The 19,773-nt window shown below is 47.5% G+C and overlaps 2 pseudogenes; both read right to left on the bottom strand.

The window, feature by feature from the left end:
- Positions 1–1,225: 1,225 nt before the first annotated feature.
- Positions 1,226–1,344, bottom strand: LOC143947266 (5S ribosomal RNA; annotated as a pseudogene).
- A 102-nt stretch (positions 1,345–1,446) lies between these two features.
- On the bottom strand, positions 1,447–1,565 carry LOC143949029 (5S ribosomal RNA; annotated as a pseudogene).
- Between the last annotated feature and the right edge of the window lie 18,208 nt (positions 1,566–19,773).

Below are 19,773 nucleotides of genomic sequence, written 5' to 3' on the forward strand. Positions count from 1 at the left end.
GATGGCCCAATTCGTGGTTCCCTCTCTAGGTCCTACCAAATCCTGACAGACGCACAATCCTCCACGGATCCGCCCTTCCTAGCTAAATGGAAAAGGGACTTACAAACTACATTCTCCAAACCACAGAAGGACAGAATACTCTTTTTCGCCCATAAGTCGTCACTCTGCAGTAAATATCAGGAGATCTCATATAAGCTGATCACACGCTGGTATCGTACACCGGTGGTGTTGGCCAAAATATTCCCCAGTCAATCTGACCACTGCTGGCGCTGTGAGCAGCAGGCTGGCACCATTCTCCACATTTTCTGGGAATGCCCTAAATTACAAACATTCTGGCAGCCTGTCCTGAGACTCATCCACAAGTTCACAGACATTTCCTTAGCCAATGATCCCGCAGCAGTTCTTCTCAATCTAACTCCTATGTCGAGAAAGCGTTATCATAAGTCCTTACTTAAACATCTCCTCAATGCAGCTAGGGCCTGCATCCCAAGTCAGTGGAAACAGCAATCTGCTCCAACGGTGACCCAAGTGTTCGCAAGGGTAAATGATATTGAACAGTCAGGAAGACCTGACTGCCCCAATGAGGGATAAAACGGAGGAGCATGGGAACAGATGGTTCTACTGGACCCAGTTTTGCTTTTTGGAAGAATACCTCCGCGAGACATAGTAAGCTCATGGTGATCGTTGAAGATCGCTGTTCCAAACGTTGGACAGCTGATGAGCTGGTGAGCCGAGGGCGTCTCTTGCTCCCTGGGAGGGGACCCCACCCTATCCACTCTACCCACGACACCCCCTTACCCCTTCTTTTCCTTTTCTGCCATTTCCTTCCCCAATCTTCTCTTTTCCCTTCTCCCTCCTTTCAGTTCTACTATTTCCCTTCTTAACTCAAAAAAGGGAAAAGAAAATGGTATGTTCCGACCCCATTTGACTACTACACAATACTCTTCCCCTATCTATGGATATCTAAACTCTTCGAGGGTAGCAGGGCTAGTATCAATAATATTTTAAGTGGTAGAGGATCCCAACGAGATGGAGCTTTAATCTCATCTTGATATGACCGCAAAGCTGTACACGTGCTATTCTCCTCGGACTTCTTACCATTGGCTCTGATATCCATGCAATATGATCGTTTGTAACTATTTGTATCACACATTCGGTGAAGTTGCCTTTGCATTGTATGTCGCATACTACTAAATAAAAAAAAATAAAAAATAAATAAAAAAGAAGCCTATGGCACCTGGTATTCCCAGGCGGTCTCCCATCCAGGTACTAACCAGGCCCGACACTGTTTAGCCTCCGAGATCAGACGAGATTGGGCGCTTTCAGGGTGATGGGGCCGTAGGTGATCTCTTCGGGCACTCTCAACCCTCTTGACAAACGTCAAGATGGTCACCTTGGGAAACAAGTGAAAAAAAAAAACAGGTCAAGGCCAACAACATAAAAAGAAGCCTACAGCACCTAGTATTCCCAGGTGGTCTCCAATCCAGGTACTAGCAAGGCCCAACCCTGTTTAGCTTCTGAGGTCAGAGGAGATCGGGCGCTTTCAGGGTTATGTGCCCATAGGCAATCTCTTTGGGCATTCTCAACCCTCTTGACAAATGCCACGATAGTCACCTTGAGATACAAGCAAAAAAAACAGGTCAATGTCAACAACATAAAAAGAAGAATACGGCACCTGGTATTCCAACGCCATCTCACATCCAACTAGGCCCAACCCTTCTTAGCCTCAGAGAAGAGAAGAGATAGGGCTCTTTCAGGGTGATGCTGCTGTAAGCGATCTCTTTGGGCACTCTCAACCCTCTTGACAAATGCCAGGATGGTCTCCTTGGGAAACAAGCGAAAAAAAAAAACGAATCAACGCCAACAACATAAAAAGAAGCCTACAATAACTGGTATTCCCAGGTGGTCTCCCATCCAGGTACTAACCAGGCCTCAACATCTGCAATCATCTCTGTGTTGTTTGTAATTAGAAGGTAAAATAGAGTATTATTTCTAGACGAGGCTTTCACAATTTAACTAATGATATTGTCCTTCATCAAGTTCTGGGAAAAACAAACCTTAAGTGAGTGCACAGTACAATCAATATCAGGATGAAGTCCTCCATGATCATAACATTGCCCCGCCTCTCTATCATCCCTAACTGTGAAAGCAGATGGGTCGCCTCCTCTATAAAGTTAGGGGCCCTATAACATACTCCATATGTAATGGAAGAGCTGATTTTATATTTAATTACTATTTCCACAGGCTGCATGTCTGTGAAAAGGTCATTTGTGGCATAGGACTAAGTATGTTGTGAGTACAAGAATTGTGGAATATGTGTGCACAGTATAAAGGTTCTGTTAATCATGCCCCTTACAACCACTCTAAGGCCAATCCCACTGTGAGACACGTTTTGAGAACACCACTGTGCACTGTGGGACACAGATTTTTTTTCACAATTCTAGTATCGCTTTTAGCCATGGATGTTGCTACTTTTTTTTAACATTACTGTCTTTAGTTGTTTGGACTACATTAAAGTGGGAGTAAACTCCCTTGTATGATTTTTATCTATAGGTAAGCCTATAATAAGGCTAACCTATAGGTACAGTAAATATCTCGTAAACGTGCATCGTTTAGGAAATATTTACTTTAGATGCAGCCAGTGATGTCACCGGTGCATGCGCTCTGAAGGAACGACATACCTGTGCCGTTCTTGCAGAGTCAAGTATGCAATGCATACTAGCACATTATGACTTAAACTGCCAGGTGCCTTTTTTTATGTGGTTTACTTAGCCTCCAAGATCAGACGAGATTGGGTGCTTTCAGAGTGATGTGGCCATAGGAAATCTCTTCAGGCACTCTCAACCCTCTTGACAAACACCAAGATGGTCACTTTGGGAAACAAGCGAAAAAAAACCAGGTCAACGCCAACAACATAAAAAGAAGTCTACGACACCTGGTATTCCCAGGCGGTCTCCCATCCAGGTACTAACAAAGCCCGACTCTTCTTAGCCTCCAACATCAAACGAGATCGGTTGCTTTCAGGGTGATGTGCCCGTAGGCAATCTCTTCAGGCACTTTCAACCCTCTTGACAAACGCCAAGATGGTCACCTTGGGAAACAAGCAAAAAAATAAAATAAGTCGGAAGCTAGAGACAATACGGCCCGAGTCCTCAATTTAATCCATGTGGCGCATGTATAGGGAAGGCCCTTGCTTATGTTGTCAACGGACGCGGAGAAGGCCTTTGACAAGGTGGCCTGGCACATTTTTTTAACAGAAAATTTTTATTAGACAAATCAGCATTACATTGCAAAGAATAGTAAATGCGATATTACACAGTTGTAGATAGGAAAAAACCACCTTCATCCAGTAATCATTCTTAAATTAATTAACCAGCAGTACAGATAACAGGAGTAACCATTACTCTATCATAAATACAGGACATCCCCAGCGGAACTTCACAGCCATCAGGCAGGTACCTGACATTTGCGCGAGCCCACGGAAGGGGGGGGGGCAGGGAGGAAATGGTCGGGAGAGAGAGAACAGGGCGGGGGGGGGGGATCCACCACCGTCTCAGCTCAACTCAAAGTTAGGGGGAGGGGGAACCAAGATCAGCGGACGCGTCTATCCAGGAAGACCAAATTTTATCAAATTTCCCTGGGCATTGTCTACTTTCATAGGTCAACTTATACAGGGGGAGCACCAGGTTCACTGATCTCCTCCACGAGGCAGGGGTAGGGGGGTCTTCGAGTTTCTATCTCAATAGAATCTCGCGTCTGGCATAATACAATGCAAAGGTAAGGCACAGTTTGCAGTACCTGTCCCCCTCAACATCTGCCAAATGGCTCAATAGTAGGGTTTGAGGGTCGACCTGAAGGTTCGACCCGGTCACAGCATTTAGCGTAGAAACCACTTCCTCCCAGTAGGGCTGGATTTTGGGACATGACCAGACCATGTGCCAGAAAGTGCCCACCTGCTGTTTACACCTTTGACAATTAGCGTCCCTTTGGGGGTAAATACGCGCCAGCCTCTGCGGGGTGAAGTAGGCCCTATGCAGGAATTTAAATTGTATAAACCTGTCCGAACTCCACTTCTCCCGGGATTTGGTCAAACTAGTGTCATGTTCCACCGTGAGGTAAAGATATAAGGTCGACATGGTTCTCCCCATCACCCTGGAAGTCAGAAGATGTTCAATGGAGTCCGATTCCAGAGTCAGAGGGGCCGGAAACTGAGCCCCAAAGGCGTGCTTCAGTTGCCAATATCTGAACTGGAAAGAAAGTGGAAGCTCATATGTACGTCTCAGTTCTTGGAAAGTCATTAGCCTACCCTGATAAACTATGTGCTTTAAAGTGACGATTCCTCTTTTCGCCCACAGAGAAGGGTCTGGGATACTATTCAGGTGAGGGAGCATGGGGTTGCCCCATAGGGGCATATGTGGGGAGATGTGGTTGGGCTTTCCATAGCTCCTCCTTGTCTCCCGCCAGACCCTCACCGTGGTACGCATCAAGCCCGTCATGGAGGAGCTCGCCCTAAGCCCCCGAAATGGTAGGTTACTCAGAGCTGCATAGGAGCCAAGGATGGCTGCCTCCAGGGTGACCGCCGGGTTTTGTGTGGGCTGGGAGAACCACCACCGAATTGTGACCAAAACGGCCGCCCAGTAGTAGATCTGAAAGTTTGGGAGCGCCAGGCCCACCCCCCGATAGTGGGAGATATAGTATCTGCTTAGCTACCCTGGGGGGTCTCCCAGCCCAGACAAAGGATATCAACAGACTCTCCAGTCTCTGGAAAAAAGTCCTGGGAATGTGGATGGGGGTATTACGAAAGAAGTACAGGTACTTGGGGAGATAGATAATTTTTAACAAATTGACTCTGCCCACTGGGGATAAAGGGAGAGATCGCCATGCCGCGCACCTAGCCCCTAATTGTGTCATGAGTGGCTGTATATTGTCCTCCAGATAGTTCTGAACTCTACCACTGACCTTAATCCCCAGGTATATAAAACTTTCCACTCATGTAAGCTGTGGATGAGGCATGCGAGGGGTCGAGGAGTGGAGTGGGAAAACAACCAGTTTGTCCCAATTGATGCGGATACCTGAGTACTGACCGAATCGATTAATCAGTTTCAGTGCAGTGCCCAAAGAAGACGACGCGTCCACTAAATAAAGCAGAGCATCATCTGCATACAAGGACAGCTTTTCCTCGATGGGCCCTACTTGTATCCCCTTTATCCCAGTATCCGCTCTCAGCAAAATAGCCAAGGGCTCCATCGCAAGGACAAATAAGGCTGGTCAGAGGGGGTGCCCCTGTCTCGTACCCCGTGCCAGCTGAAACTGCCCGGAGAGACAGCCATTGGTACGGATTCTAGCAGAGGGGCTGTGGTACAGCATGCGGATCCAATTCGTAAATCCTGGGCCAAATCTGAATCGCGAGAGCACCTCCCATAGGTAACCCCACTCAACAGAGTCAAAAGCCTTCTCCGCGTCGAGCGAGGCCACTACACTCGTCTCCCCCCGGCCGCTATCTATGTGCGTGAGTAGGCGTCTGATATTAATGTCTGTGCCTCTGCCTGGCATAAAACCTGTTTGGTCACTATGGACAAGGGCCGTGATGACTAAGTTAGTCTGTTGGCCAGGATTTTGGCCAGTATTTTCGCGTCCACATTTAACAGTGATATAGGGCGGTATGACGAACACAAGGTGGGGTCTTTCCCCGGCTTGGGGATCACCACTATGATCGCCTCGCTCATGGTGTCGGGAAGTTTATCAATATGCGACGACGCAGAGAATAGATGGTGGAGTCTTTCAGAGAGCTCCGTAGCGTAGTGCTTATAGAATTCCGCCGGGATTCCGTCCGGTCCCGACGTCTTACCCGCCTGCATAGATTTAAGCGCCTGGAGAATCTCCAGAACCGTGATAGGGGCGTCCAGCCTATTTCGGTACGTTTCCGTGAGGATTGGTATATCTATGTCGGCCAAGTAGGTCGTTAGTTCTTCCTTACTGTAATCCGACCTAGAGGTGTAGAGAGATGTATAAAACTCCGCAAAACAGTTATTAATCCCGTCTGGGGTGTGAAGCAACTGACCGGATTTGTCCCTGATATGTGAAATGCTCAACCCCCCTGCCTGTTCCCTGGAGAGCCAGGCCAGCATCCTCCCCGACCTCTCCCCCTGCTCAAAGATCCGCTGGGACTGAGCTAGCATTCTCTTCTGGGTGAGAGAGGTACGAAGATCAACAGCCTCCCTGGTCAGGATTTGCAGTTGCCAATAATGTTGGGGGTCCCGAGTGCGGACAAAAAGAGCCTCCGCGCAGACCGCCTCTCCCTCAGCTTTTTTTAGCTCTGCTCTACGTTCCCTGCGTATTTTGCCAATGATAGTCTGATAGTGCCCCCTCGTGGTAGCCTTAAAGGCATCCCAGACTACCGTGGCCCCAGCCGAACCTGCATTCTCCTCCCAATAGCTGTTCAATTCGGTCCTAAAATGAGCATCCACAGCGGCATCTGAGATCCAGAACCTGGAAAGCCTCCATAGTCTAACCGCTGGTCCCAGGGAAAGATCCAATGTCAGAAACAGAGGTGCATGGTCCCATATCCCCCTGGGCAATATTTGTATGTCTACGACCCTTGGGAGGACTGGGCTCCGCGCAAAGACCAAGTCAATGCGGGAGAATGTTTTATGGGTGGCAGAGTGACATGTAAATGCCCGAGACCCGGGGTGTCTCCACCTCCAGACATCCGTCGGGGCCATATGTGTCTGCCCAGGCAGCCAGCCCAGGTCCATGGTGTCCCCCCGGAGTCAGTCTATCCATGTCTGGGTCAGGAACTAGATTAAAATCAGTAAGTAATCAATCAGTAATCAATAAGAGCATTATCAGAGGCAAACTCGGCCATCTTGCTAGTGATTTGGTTCAGCACCAGCAATGAGGCCGGCGGGGGCAAGTATAATCCCACAATGGTCCAGGTCATTGAGTAAATTGTCGCATGAATAATGACATACCTGCCGTCCGGGTCCAAGGCCAGATCCAGGAGCCGAAAGGGGAGGGACTTCAATACTAGGACACTTACCCCCCTGGCAAAACTAGAGTGAGTGGAGTGGTAATGGTACCCCACCCAGGGTTTTTTGAGGGAAAGAAGTCTACTGCCGATGAGGTGCGTTTCCTGGAGTACGCATATGTGTGGGTTATAACTTTGAAGAAATTGGAACACAAGGGATCGCTTAACCGGGGAGTTCAATCCCCTGGTGTTCCAGGATACAATGTTAAGTGTAGACATGGATTCTGGGGGCAGTGGAAGGATCAGGATCATTGTGGAACCCTGCTCCCGGATTGGACCGCTGGACCCGGGACATACATATCCGAGGACAATGCAACACTGAAATATCAATATTTTTAGTAAACAAGTACAACAAAACTAAACAGAGAACAAACAGATAACCCCAATAACCATACATGAAAAAAGAAAAAGGGAAACAAAAGTCCCTGGCCCCGTTAGGGGAACAGTCCCCACTCCCCACCCCACCCAACCCCCTTAAACTGAGGAGGGTATTCATCCCAAAGTGTATCAGCTCGCCTGCTGCAACTGGGGGTCCGTGCAGGAGGCAAGTTCCACCCCCCCAGACATCCTGGGGGGGTTTAGGTAACCAAGTGAGCGGCTCACTAGGCGTGAGGCAACCGCCTGCTCTATGAAGGAGGCTGACAGGGACATGGATCTGGGAGGATAAAGAAAAATTGCAGTTTGTCCCATCAGTGAAAATGATCCAAAAAGGGGAAGAAGGAACATATGGTATGAGCCCCCATGCTCCAGGAGGGAGCAGGAAAGGGCAAAGAGGAGCGGCATGTCACAGCCTTCTCCCGACCGTATCTCAGGTCAGGGGTATCAACTTGAACTCCCGCTACCGGGGAGGTTGCTGCCAGCATTAGAGGTGAGCCCACCATCGGTGCAAACAGGGCACAACAGGTGCAACAAAGGCCGTGGGCATCCCAACAGTAGAATGGGTTGTAAACAATTCCGAAGAGGTAGTTAGTCGATCAGCGGGCTGGCGCCAGCGAATCAATCCAGGCGGATGCCTCTCCGGGGGTGTTAAAGAAGCGGGTCGTCTCTCCATCCGGGCCAGAAAAAGAACACTATAGCGGATGTAACGTGCTCTCAAAGCCGCTTTCACGTAATCAAAGGATTTCCTTGGGGCGTGGTCTCGGCATGCAGCGGTGAGGACGCACTGTCCCTAAGCTCCGGCGCTGACCCTGGTATTTTAGCACTTATTCGCCGCATGAACTACTCCACATGCCTGGGATCGATGGGTAGGAGAACCGGCAAGTCCCTGTCGAAGAAGGGCGCGCCCGAGGGATCGATCAAACGGTTCCTGGCGGAGCCTGATGAGGTGGGGGACATGGATGGCCTAGGCCGCTCTCTGCTTACCACGAGCGCGGCCGCAGGCCCCGCCCCCCGCCTGAACGCAGATCTCAATCCCCGGCCTTGTCGGCGGGTTCTGACGGGGAAGAGAGTGAGACAAGACGATCGGAAGTGGCAGCGCTGGTGAGCGGACTTCCGACTAAGTCTGAACGGGCATCGATGCTCTTGGGGCTAGAGAAATCCATCAAGAGAGAAGTGTCCGCTGTCCGTTCGGATCTCGCGCAAGTTTTGGACCGCGTAGAGGAGACCGAGCAGAGGCTGGACAGGCATGCTACCGCCATTAGGTCTCTGCAAGCAACTACCCGCTCTCTCGCTATCGCTTATCGGTCTTCCCTCTATAAGATCGAGGACCAGAGAACCGTAACAGACGGAACAACATCCGGATCCGGGGGCTCCCGGAGGCGACCGGGGACGAGGACCTCCTCCCAATGGTAAGAGGCATCTTTAAGGGCCTATTGGGGAATGCGGCTGACCATCCTTTCAAAATTGACCAAGTTCACAGGGCCCTCCGCCCTCGTAACCTGGCGGCGGAGACTCCGCGTGATGTGATCTGCAGAGTACACTATTTTGAAGAGAAGGAACGCATCATGAAAAAACTCAAGGGGACCCCAGTCCTGGACTTTGATGGGGCGTCACTCTCTTTTTTTCCTGATTTGGCCAGGGAGACTCTGGAGAGACGCAGGGCCCTGCGTCCCCTAACTGAGAAACTGCGCTTGTCCTCCATCAACTACCGGTGGAGTTTCCCTGCCGCCCTGATCGCACACAGAGATGGGAAGACGGCGGTTCTGCGGTTCCCAGAAGATCTGGAAAAATTCTGCATGGATGTGAGCATATCCCCGCCGGATTTACCGGGTTGGCAGGAAGGCATCCCACCCCTACCGAATAATCCTGAGGAGCCATGGCAGAGAGTGTCCCGCAAGCAACGCGTCCCCTCTTTTAGCCCAGCTAATATGCATGCATAGATGGCACGTCTGATGGCGCTCTTCTGTCCAGTATTCCGCACTGATGGCGCGGCTTCCCTGGTCCCGCAAGTATAACAAGTTGTTTATGTTACCTTTCATTTTTATTTCTGTTTTGGTGTTTAACGTCATACTCTCTCAGCTGCCTACGGGGTGTCTAATTTAATGGGAACGAAGTGTTGGAGTGCCTACGGGTGGTCCTGCACCGGGGACACTTGGGACATGCCTCTGACTGTCTCTACCTCATGACACTTGGATCCCCTATTGTGAACGTTGGTGGCTGGTGTTCTCGGTTCTTGTGTTTCCCTAAGTGTACATGAACTCTGTGCTATTTCTTTCATTTATGTGTTATTATATAATTTGTAATTTGGGGTTGGAGCCGGAGCTGCGGCCTGCGACTTCTGTTTTAGACGGTTGCGGGTTGCTGCTGCCTGGCCACATGTGTTTTCCCTCCGGGGGGCGTTGGGCGGATCTTGGCCCCCGGGCTCCGGCCGTTTCGATGGCTGGGGCTCCGGGGGGGGGGCCCGGTCAATTGCTCCTTTACTGCACTGCAATCTGCTGTGTGCGCATGCCGCGGTAGACCCAATTGGGTCTGGGTTGTGTGTGCTGCAGGGGTTGCGGGTCATAACCTGTAATACTTACCTTCTCACTACTCTCCTTCTCTTTCCTCTCCTTTTCACACTTTTTCTTTCATCCCCCTGCCCTTTACTTCCCCTACCTCTGGTCCTGTTTCCTGGTAACGGGCTGTATTTGGAGTTCTCTGACGGATCCCCATGGCCGCGGTGGAATTGTTATCGTTAAACATGAGGTGCCTCCATGCCCCTGGTAAACGTCATAGCCTATACCGGGAACTGGGTCGCCTGCGGGGGGACATTGTCTTCTTGCAGGAGACCCATCTTACCCACACCACTTCGGTGAAATTATTCTCCCCGCAATACCCAGTCTGGTATTATAGTCTCTCTGATGTGCATAAGGCAAAGGGTGTGGCCATTGGGTTCCGTGGAGGTACCCCTTTTAACATGCTAGAGATGTTGAGTGACCCTCACGGACGCTTTCTGTTCCTCAGGGGCAGCCTGGGTGGGATGCCATGTACGTTGGCGACCCTCTATGCTCCTAATCGAGATCAGGCCCCTTTTATTGCCACTACGCTTGCGAAATTGAGGGACTTTGCTAGTGGATGTGTTATCCTGGCTGGAGACTTTAACGACCCCTTGGAACCAGTGTTTGATACATCCGTGGGCAGGTCTTCGGTTCCTCGTAAGCGTCTTGCATACATTCGTAAACGCTTGTGTGACACCCAGTTAATGGACGCATGGAGGATAATGAGACTATACGTATTACTCGAGCGCCCACCAATCCTATTCCAGGATTGATTTTTTTCTCTTGATCACCACCACCTTTCCCTATTGACAAATTCAGTAATTGCTTCATCAACCATATCTGATCATGCCCCCATTTTGCTTACCATTAATATCTCTTCGTTGCCCCGAAAACCAGCCAATTGGAAATTAAATGAGAACCTTATTAGTGAGGAGGCAGACAAAATACACATGCAAGAGGAACTAAATCAGTATTTCAAAGATAATACCCACCCAGACATTTCCCCAGGAGTACTGTGGGAAGCCCATAAGGCCCATATGCAAGGTAAATTCATGGAGTTGGGCTCCAGAAGGAAAAAGGAATTTGCGCAGCAACAATCTAAACTATTGTTAGAAATTAGCGCCCTTGAGTCACAACACAAGGCCAGTCTCGCTCAAGCCACACTACATAACCTAACAATGAAGAGGGAGGAGTTGAAGGCCATGTACCATGAGCAATGGAAACGGGAAGGCCGTAGGGTGTCACAAAAATTCCATGAATGGGGTAATAAACCGGGGAGGCTTTTGGCTCATTCCCTACAACAGGCAAAAACCAGGGCTTTCATTGATAAAATTAAGACAGCTTCTGACGCTCTCACGCATGAGACCACAACTATAGCCAAGGAATTTCATGCTTTTTACCAACGCCTATACCATGTCCCTCACGCTGTGCCGGACTTGGTGGTTAGGAGAACTCTGATCCAAGAATATCTACAGCAGGCCAACTTGCCCAAACTGAACTCTGACGCCCTCGCCTCATTGGACGGAGAGTTTTCTGTCCAGGAGTTCAAAGTAGCACTGAAGGCTATGGCGAGTGGCAAGGCCCCTGGACCGGATGGCTTTACGGCCTTTTACTATAAGGCCTTTGCGGACACCCTGCTGCCGCGCCTCACCTCTTATGCTAACACGATCTCACAGGGGGGGACACCCCGTCCGGAGACGCTGTATGCACATATCTCGGTGATTCCTAAGTCAGGGAAGGACCCTAGTTTATGCGGGAGTTATTGACCTCTATCTCTCTTGAATCTAGACGCTAAACTGTATGCCAAAGGTATAGCAAACAGGCTTCTACCCCTACTTCCACGCTGGGTTTCCAGTGATCAGACTGGGTTTATCCCGGGTAGGGAGGTATGCGACAATGCTCTCCGCACCCTGTCCCTGATGGCTTGTGCTAGGGGGTCCGCCCAGCCCACCCTGTTACTTTCTACAGACGCGGAAAAGGCGTTTGACAGGGTGGACTGGGAGTATCTCATGGCGACCCTGTCTCACTTGGGAATCAGCCAAACTTTTCTATCTCACATTTCAGCACTATACCATTCCCCTACAGCTCAAATTCGTGTTAATGGTACCCTAAGTGAATCATTTACACTCTATAATGGTACACGTCAGGGCTGCCCCCTCTCGCTCTATCCCTGGAACCCTTCCTCTCTACAGTTAGACACAATCCAAACATCCATGGGATCACTGTTGGTGATCGAGAACACAAATACGCTGCTTATGCGGATGATATTCTGTTCTACATACAACAACCCCTGATTTCCCTTCCCAATCTGATGTCTGCCTTCTCACAATTCGGTCTCATATCTAATTTTAAAATGAACATGTCCAAATCGGAGATTCTTAACATCTCTATCCCCGGGGAAACTGTGGTTCGTCTTAGAGACTCCTTCCCTTTTAGCTGGCAAACACACAAAATGAAATATTTAGGCATCTACCTCACACCTAAACCCCAGACTCTATTTCGCGTTAACTATATACCCCTTCTTAATGCAATTCGAATGGACTTACAAAGATGGTCCCAAGTCGCACATTCGTGGTTAGGGAAAATTAGTGTGATTAAGATGAATATCCTACCCCGGATTCTGTTTTTATTCCAGATGATTCCAGTGGGTATTCCAGCTAGTTTTTTAACGCTGAGGCCGCGTACACACGCGGGGACTGTTCGCTCAAATTCCGAAAAACTGTCCGCTGAAACTTGGTTTGAGCGGACAGTCCGCCCGTGTGTAGGCTTGTTTGTCAAACTAAGTCTCGCGCATGCTCAGAAAGAATTTACACGCCGAAGGTTGCATTGCAGTGTATAGGACGTCGTTTTCTAGTCCCGTCGTATGTGCCGTTCACGTCATCGCGCACGGTTTCAGCGGACTGTTCGTTCGTCGTGTGTGGGCAAGTCCGTCCATGCTAATTTTGAGCGGACTGTCCGCTGAAACTGTTTGACGGACAAAGTTGAGCGAACAGTAACCGCGTGTGTACGCGGCCTCATAGATTCACTGATCTGCAGATATGTTTGGAACAGAAAGCGTCCGAGACTGTGCCGAGGCCTTCTAACCAGACCTAAACGGCTGGGGGGCCTGGCTTTACCTAACGTGAAACTTTACTTTTTAGCCGTTGTTTTCAACAGGATATCAGACTGGAAATATCACAAACATTCTAAACTATGGGTTGCCCTTGAATTGGCGCTCAGTGGCACGGACCTCTACACCCAAGTGTGGATTCCCAGGAAACATAGGTCGTTAGCACCTAGCTCCTCTCCTCTCACCTATTCTACTCTACAGATCTGGGACTCGATATGTAAACAGCACAAGTGGTTATATCACTCTCCCATTATGCCTCTGACGGGTCATAATTACTTCCCACCAGGAAACATTGACCCCAGAATTCATTCCTGGAATCTGGGTAATACACCCCTGCTACACCACGTCACCAACCAACCAGGCAACGCTCATGGATCACTGGACCTACCATCAACTGGCTGCCTTTGTACACTCCCTGCTGAAACCATTGCGCTCACTGGCTGATTTAACACCGATTGAATCGGCCTTCATGGAGGACCAGCCGGTGGAGAGGCCTTTACCGCCCAGAGCCCGTTTGCAATTGCTTGCCAGACCAAAGGACAAGGGGGGTCTGGGTCTCCCAGATCTGAGACAATACTACAGAGCGACTCTGCTAGCGAGAGTCGTTGATTGGCATTGTAATGGCCCACACAAGCAGTGGGTGGAGATGGAGATTGAGGATGGATCCATTCCCCTATTGACCTCCCCGTGGCTACTGACCTCCCTACCAAAAGACCTCAGAAATCACCCTGTAGTGGGAGCTACATTGGCTGTTGTGCGGAGGTTGTTCCGCTGTACACATATTGCTCCCCTGCCGTCACCAATGACTCCGGTTATAGGTAACCCAGACTTCCCACCGGGATTTACCAACAAGAAACTGCGACAGTTGACAGTGGTGGGGAAACAGCGTCTGGGAGAGGTGTGGCCCTCGGGAGGGCTCCCGACCACGCAAACTGTCGCCGAGCTTTCTGACCCTCCGCTTGACTTGTTTAGTGCTTATCAACTTCGTCACTTTCTTCTGGCCATACAAAGGGCCCCCTACACTCCTAGAGTCCTGACATCCTATGAATCCATCTGTCACAAAAGGGAACCTGTGCGACACACCCTCTCCCTCCTGTACAACCTATTGAGTAGTCAGGAGGAGCAGTCGACCCCACCATTTATCCACAAATGGGAGAGGGACTTAGGCATCACATTTACCCCACAACAGATAGGGAAGATCCTTACCTTAGTACATAAAGCTTCCATCGCAAACCAATATCAAGAATCAGGATACAAGATAGTCTCATGCTGGTATAGAGTCCCATACCTTCTGAATAAAATGAATAGATCGATCCCGGATGTTTGTTGGAGGTGCAATTCAGATACGGGGACCATGGGACACCTTTTCTGGGCATGCCCGGCCTTGAGGAACTTTTCGGTTCCCAGCAGCGTGCCGTCTACACTTGACCGAACAGCCTGTTCAAAAATACAAAATAACCCTCACGATGCAACTCCTGAACGCCACCCGGGCCTGCATTCCCGCACTGTGGAGGCAGCCTCAGCCCCCATCCAAGGTGCTGTGGTATTTCAAAGTCAATCATATTCTCCGGATAGAAGAATTGACCGCCACCCTTCACAACACTGAAGAGGCATTTAGTGTTACATGGAGGCCCTGGAGGTATTTTACTGGTACTCGAGACTACATTCGGGAGGTGAGCAGTGCCCCTGTCCCAGAAAATGACTGAACATCTAACGTTTACCTACGTAGGCCATGTCTGCCCTGGGTGGCATTCCCCCCCCCCCCCCCCTCCCTTTTTGTCTTTATTTTTATTTTTTTCCCCGCCGCCACCCCCCCTACTCTCTCTCTCCATCTTTGCACTCTCTTCTCCCCCCGTCCTCCCTTTTGACTATGCCTTGTCTCCTTACTAGCCTTCAAGGCCCAGAAGAACCCCAGGGTTCTGGACACGACTGGCCCATCTTTTACTCTGGTTCACATAGGTCATGATAAGCTGGCTCGCTGTGGTCCCAGTTGTTCTCCATGATTACATTTGTCCGAACGGAGCTGCACTAGTTATACTGTACTACATGTCGGAGGTGGGGTTTCTCTCTTTTCTGCATGAAACTGTAGGACTCCCCTCTGAGAACCCAGAGTTATTTGGCTGCCTATTTTTTGTTACCATGTAATTGTGACCCTGGGTCATGCTGTATGGCTGACTGTTATATTTATGTTGTTCTACTTATACTTAATAAAAGAATAAAAATAAATAAATAAATAAATAAGTCAATGCCAACAACTTAAAACTAAAGCCTATGGCATCGAGAAATCCCAGGCGGTCTCCCATCCAGGTACTAACCAGGTCCCAACCCTGCTTAGCCTCTGAGATCAAATGAGATTGGGCTCTTTCAGGGTGATGCGGCCATAGTAGATTTTTTCAGGCACGCTCAACCCTCTTGACAAACGCCAAGATGGTCACCTTGGGAAACAAACAAAAAAAACAAGTCAACGCCAACAACATAAAAAAAAGCCCGCAGCATCTGGAAAACCCAGGCGGTCTCCCATCCAGGTACAAACCAGGCCCAACCCTGCTTAGCTTCTGAGACCAAACGAGATTGGGCGCTTTCAGGGTGTTGTGCCCATAAGCAATTTCTTTGTGCACTCTCAACCCTCTTGACAAATGCCAAGATGATCACCTTGGGAAACAAGCGGAAAAAAAAAACATGTCAACGCCAACAGTTACTAATCAATCCCGACAATGCTTAGCCTCCGAGATCAGACAAGATCAGGCACTTTCAAGGTGATGGAGCCATAGGCGATCTCTTCGGGCACTCTCAACCATCTTGACAAACGCCAACATGGTCATCTTGGGAAACAAGTGAAAAAAACCAAGTCATTGCCAACATTGGAGGCTAACAGGGTTGGGCAATCAGTTTCCTTGCCTGAAATAGGCATCTCAGAACTGCCATCTGGCTGCTTCCCGGGTTTCCGACTCCTTCAACTAATCCCAGGAGACAATACTTCACCTCCATCCTGGTGGAGGTTCCAAACACCCGATCAATGGTTCCTGTCACCTCCGTCCAGTAGCGGATCAACTTCGGGTATCTCCAAAACATGTGCATCATGTCTCCCCCCATGTTCCCGCACCGGGGGCAACTTGCGTCCGGCCGTTTGGCCAAATTGAAAAAGTTTACGAGGAGCATAATAGGTTCTATATAATAAGAACAGATGTGACATCCTCTGTGAGGAGAGCCACAATTCACCACAGGCAGGATTCCTGTGGCCAATTATAGCTCAGGGGGGTTTAGTACACACCCCACACTATATAAGGCCGCCAGCGCGGCGGCCTTGCATAGTGTGTTGCGGTGGTCAGGGAAAGAGGACGATAGGCAGGGACAGTGTCTTTACTGCTTGGGAACCTAGCACTATTACAGTGGGTGTTATGTGCCTCCTGCACAGTACACACCTGAAACTTCCCTTTATTACTGGTGTTCAATTTCTGCAATACACGCATCTGCAGTGCAGAAGTTAGAGTGGGTGTTGTGTGCCTCCTACACAGTATACACCTTATTGCTGGTGTTCTGTTTCTGTAGTACAGGAACCTAGCACTGTTACAGTGCTAGGGTGTACAGAGAAGCTGGTATATATAGAAGACTACAGCATGCAGAAGAAAGGCTAGTGAATACAGAATACAGACTCGTGTATGCAGATAAGCTTGAGTATACAGAGATGCTAGAGTAAACAGTGAGGCTGGGGTACACAGAGAGGCTAGTGTAAAGAGAGGCTAGTATATACAAAGATGTTAGTGTATATAGAGAGGTTAGTGTATAGAGAGAGTCGAGTGTATACAGATAGGACAGTGCATATAGAGAGACTAGTGTATACAGAAGACAGGCTTGGGTATACATCCAAGCTGAAAGTGTATACAGAAGACTGGGTAGTGTATACAGAGAATCTAGTGGGTACAGAAGACAGGCTGGTGTATTCTAGCTAGTTTTTACAGTCTGGTGTATACAGAAGACAGGCTGTGGTATACAGAGGGTTTAGTGTATTCAGAGAGTCTAGTGTATACAGTTGGCGAGTGTATACATAAGACTGACTAGTTTACACAGTGTTTACAGAGATGCAAGGGTGTACAGCGAAGCTGGTATATATAGAAGACTACAGCATACAGAAGAAAGGCTAGTGAATACAGAATACAGACTTGTGTATGTAAATAGGCTTAAGTATACAGAGATGCTAGAGTAAACAGTGAGGCTTGGGTACACAGACAGGCTAGTTTAAAGAGAGGCTAGTATATACAAAGATGTTAGTGTATATCGAGAGGTTAGTGTATAGAGAGGGTAGAGTGTATACAGAAAGGACAGTGCATATAGAGAAACTAGTGTATACAGAAGACAGGCTTGGGTATACATCAAAGCTGACAGTGTATACAGAAGACTGGGTAGTGCATACAGATAGTCTAGTGGGTAAAGAAGACAGGCTGGTGTATTCTAGCTAGTTTTTACAGTCCAGTGTATACAGAAGACAGGCTGTGTTACTCAGAGATTTAGTGTATTCAGAGAGTCTAGTGTATACAGTTGGCGAGTGTATACATAAGACTGGCTAGTTTACACAGTGTTTACAGAGATGCAAAGGTTTACAGAGAAGCTAGTATATATAGAAGACTACAGCATACAGAAGAAAGGCTAGTGAATACAGAATAAAGGCTGGCTTTTGCGGAGAGGCTAGTTTTTTGCAGAACACTATCTAGGGTATACAGAGAGGCTAGATTATACAGAGAGGCTAGTGCATAGAGTGAAGCTATTGTATATAGAAGCCTGGTTAGTGTATACAGAGAAGCTAGTGTGTACAGAAGAAAGGCTAGACAGGCTATAAAGAGAGATAAGTTTACAGAAGACAGTTTGGGGTATACAGAGATGCTAGTTTTTACAGAGAGCCTAATGTATACAGAAGAGAGGCTAGGGCATACAGAAGACAGAAGACGGGCTAGTGTATTCAGACCTAGGCAAGGGTTTATCGAAGACAGGCTATTGTATGCAGAAGACCGGCTAGTGTAAACATGCTGTTGTATATAGAGAGGCTAGTGAATTTAGAGGGTAGGCTAAGTGATAACAGAAGACATTCTGGGCTATACAGAGACATTTCATTCATTTCATCTAGTTCACATCTCTAATGGAGTTTGTCTCATTGCCATGTTATGTCTTTTCATTCTTATGCTAAATATAGATTATACTCACTACACGATTTTAATCATCCACATCAAGCATGCAATAAAACTATCATACATCAAAATGAATCATGTACTCTTTTGCTCTATTTTGCATATTTGTAATTCTCCACATCAACTGTCACATTGAGTATGTGACAGTCCTGACACACCATCCTGACTTATTTTGCTTTATTTCTTTTTACTACTTCAAAATCCGGTTAAATCTATTCACTTCGATGAGTTATACCGCTAATTGTACGGTAATGCAAAATGTTCACAAAACCATTCATTTGCTACTAGACATGCTGCACATACTAAGAGTAATGTAACTATCGCTCGCTAACGATGTAAACAGTTTTATTTCTTTTCTGACATTAACCGAGTATCTCTGACATTAACTGAGTATCTCTCTGCACTATGATCTTAATAATAATAATAATAATAGGATTGTGTAATGCAAAGATCAACTAGTCTAATATAAGCTTTCTCATTGGTACCGGCATATCCTTTAAATTTAGACAATGCCATTTAAATGTCCTATTTGTCGCCTATATTATACAACTCTCTGAAAAGCATATATGTAGACAATTAAACTAGTCTTACATCTTAATAAAACAGCTTTTTTGCTCAACCAGTATCTCAGAACATAAGAAAATAAACGTTTCCACTGTTTGACTCTTTTTCTGTATTACCTATTTTTCTCCACCTTAACTGTCACAGTTAAAACACAGTGACAAAACATTTCTTTTTACCGCAGCAAAATGTGAGAAAAGCAGTGTAAGTCGTCTTTCTGCCATATGCTTCAGAAAATTAATGTAACGCTTTTAAATCCATATCAATTCCACAGAACCGTGAACCGTCTTACAATTTTAACATTTATTGATAGCAATTACTGATATTACATTATGACTATACCAGTGGGAAATTAATCATAATCTCAGAGTTATTTTTCTATTTAATTTGCAACCATCGAATCTCATTGCTATTCCGACATTCTGCCTTAATGAGGATATTACTTTGCAACTATCCCTTGATCCCTATATATACTGCTTCAATATTTTCCTAATTTGTTTGCTATAGTTATTATTATTATATTATAGAGATAACTATCTCTAAATCATTGTAAACCTAACCATGGTTATAATGTCTACAGCTAATTTTATGTTAAAGCAAAATTCACACAAAACCATCTTTTTAAAACCTTTACAACATTAAGAGTAATGCAACTATCTCTCGCTACCTCTATGCAATAGTATTCTCTTTCCAGTGGAAACGGAAAACAGTCAGTGAAAGCCATCTTCGTGCGTAACAAATTTAATTTTAATCGATTTACACGTTGGAATTTTCAAGCTACGTCAATTTACTCTTAAATAATGTAAACCCTTTAGCTGCTTAGCTCACACTTTGCTATATGTAGCCGCGTTAACTGTATTAATGGTTACATGTAAATAACCAATGGGGATTGACATTTCATGTCTATCTCACATCTCTAATACAATTTGTCTCTTTGCCATGTCATACTTTGCCAGTTATTATACTTTCTCATCCTTAAAG

Source organism: Lithobates pipiens, unplaced genomic scaffold (assembly GCF_037356315.1).
Source record: "Lithobates pipiens isolate NorthernLeopardFrog02 unplaced genomic scaffold, aLitPip1_a1.2 Scaffold_30, whole genome shotgun sequence".
Lineage (NCBI taxonomy): Eukaryota > Metazoa > Chordata > Amphibia > Anura > Ranidae > Lithobates > Lithobates pipiens.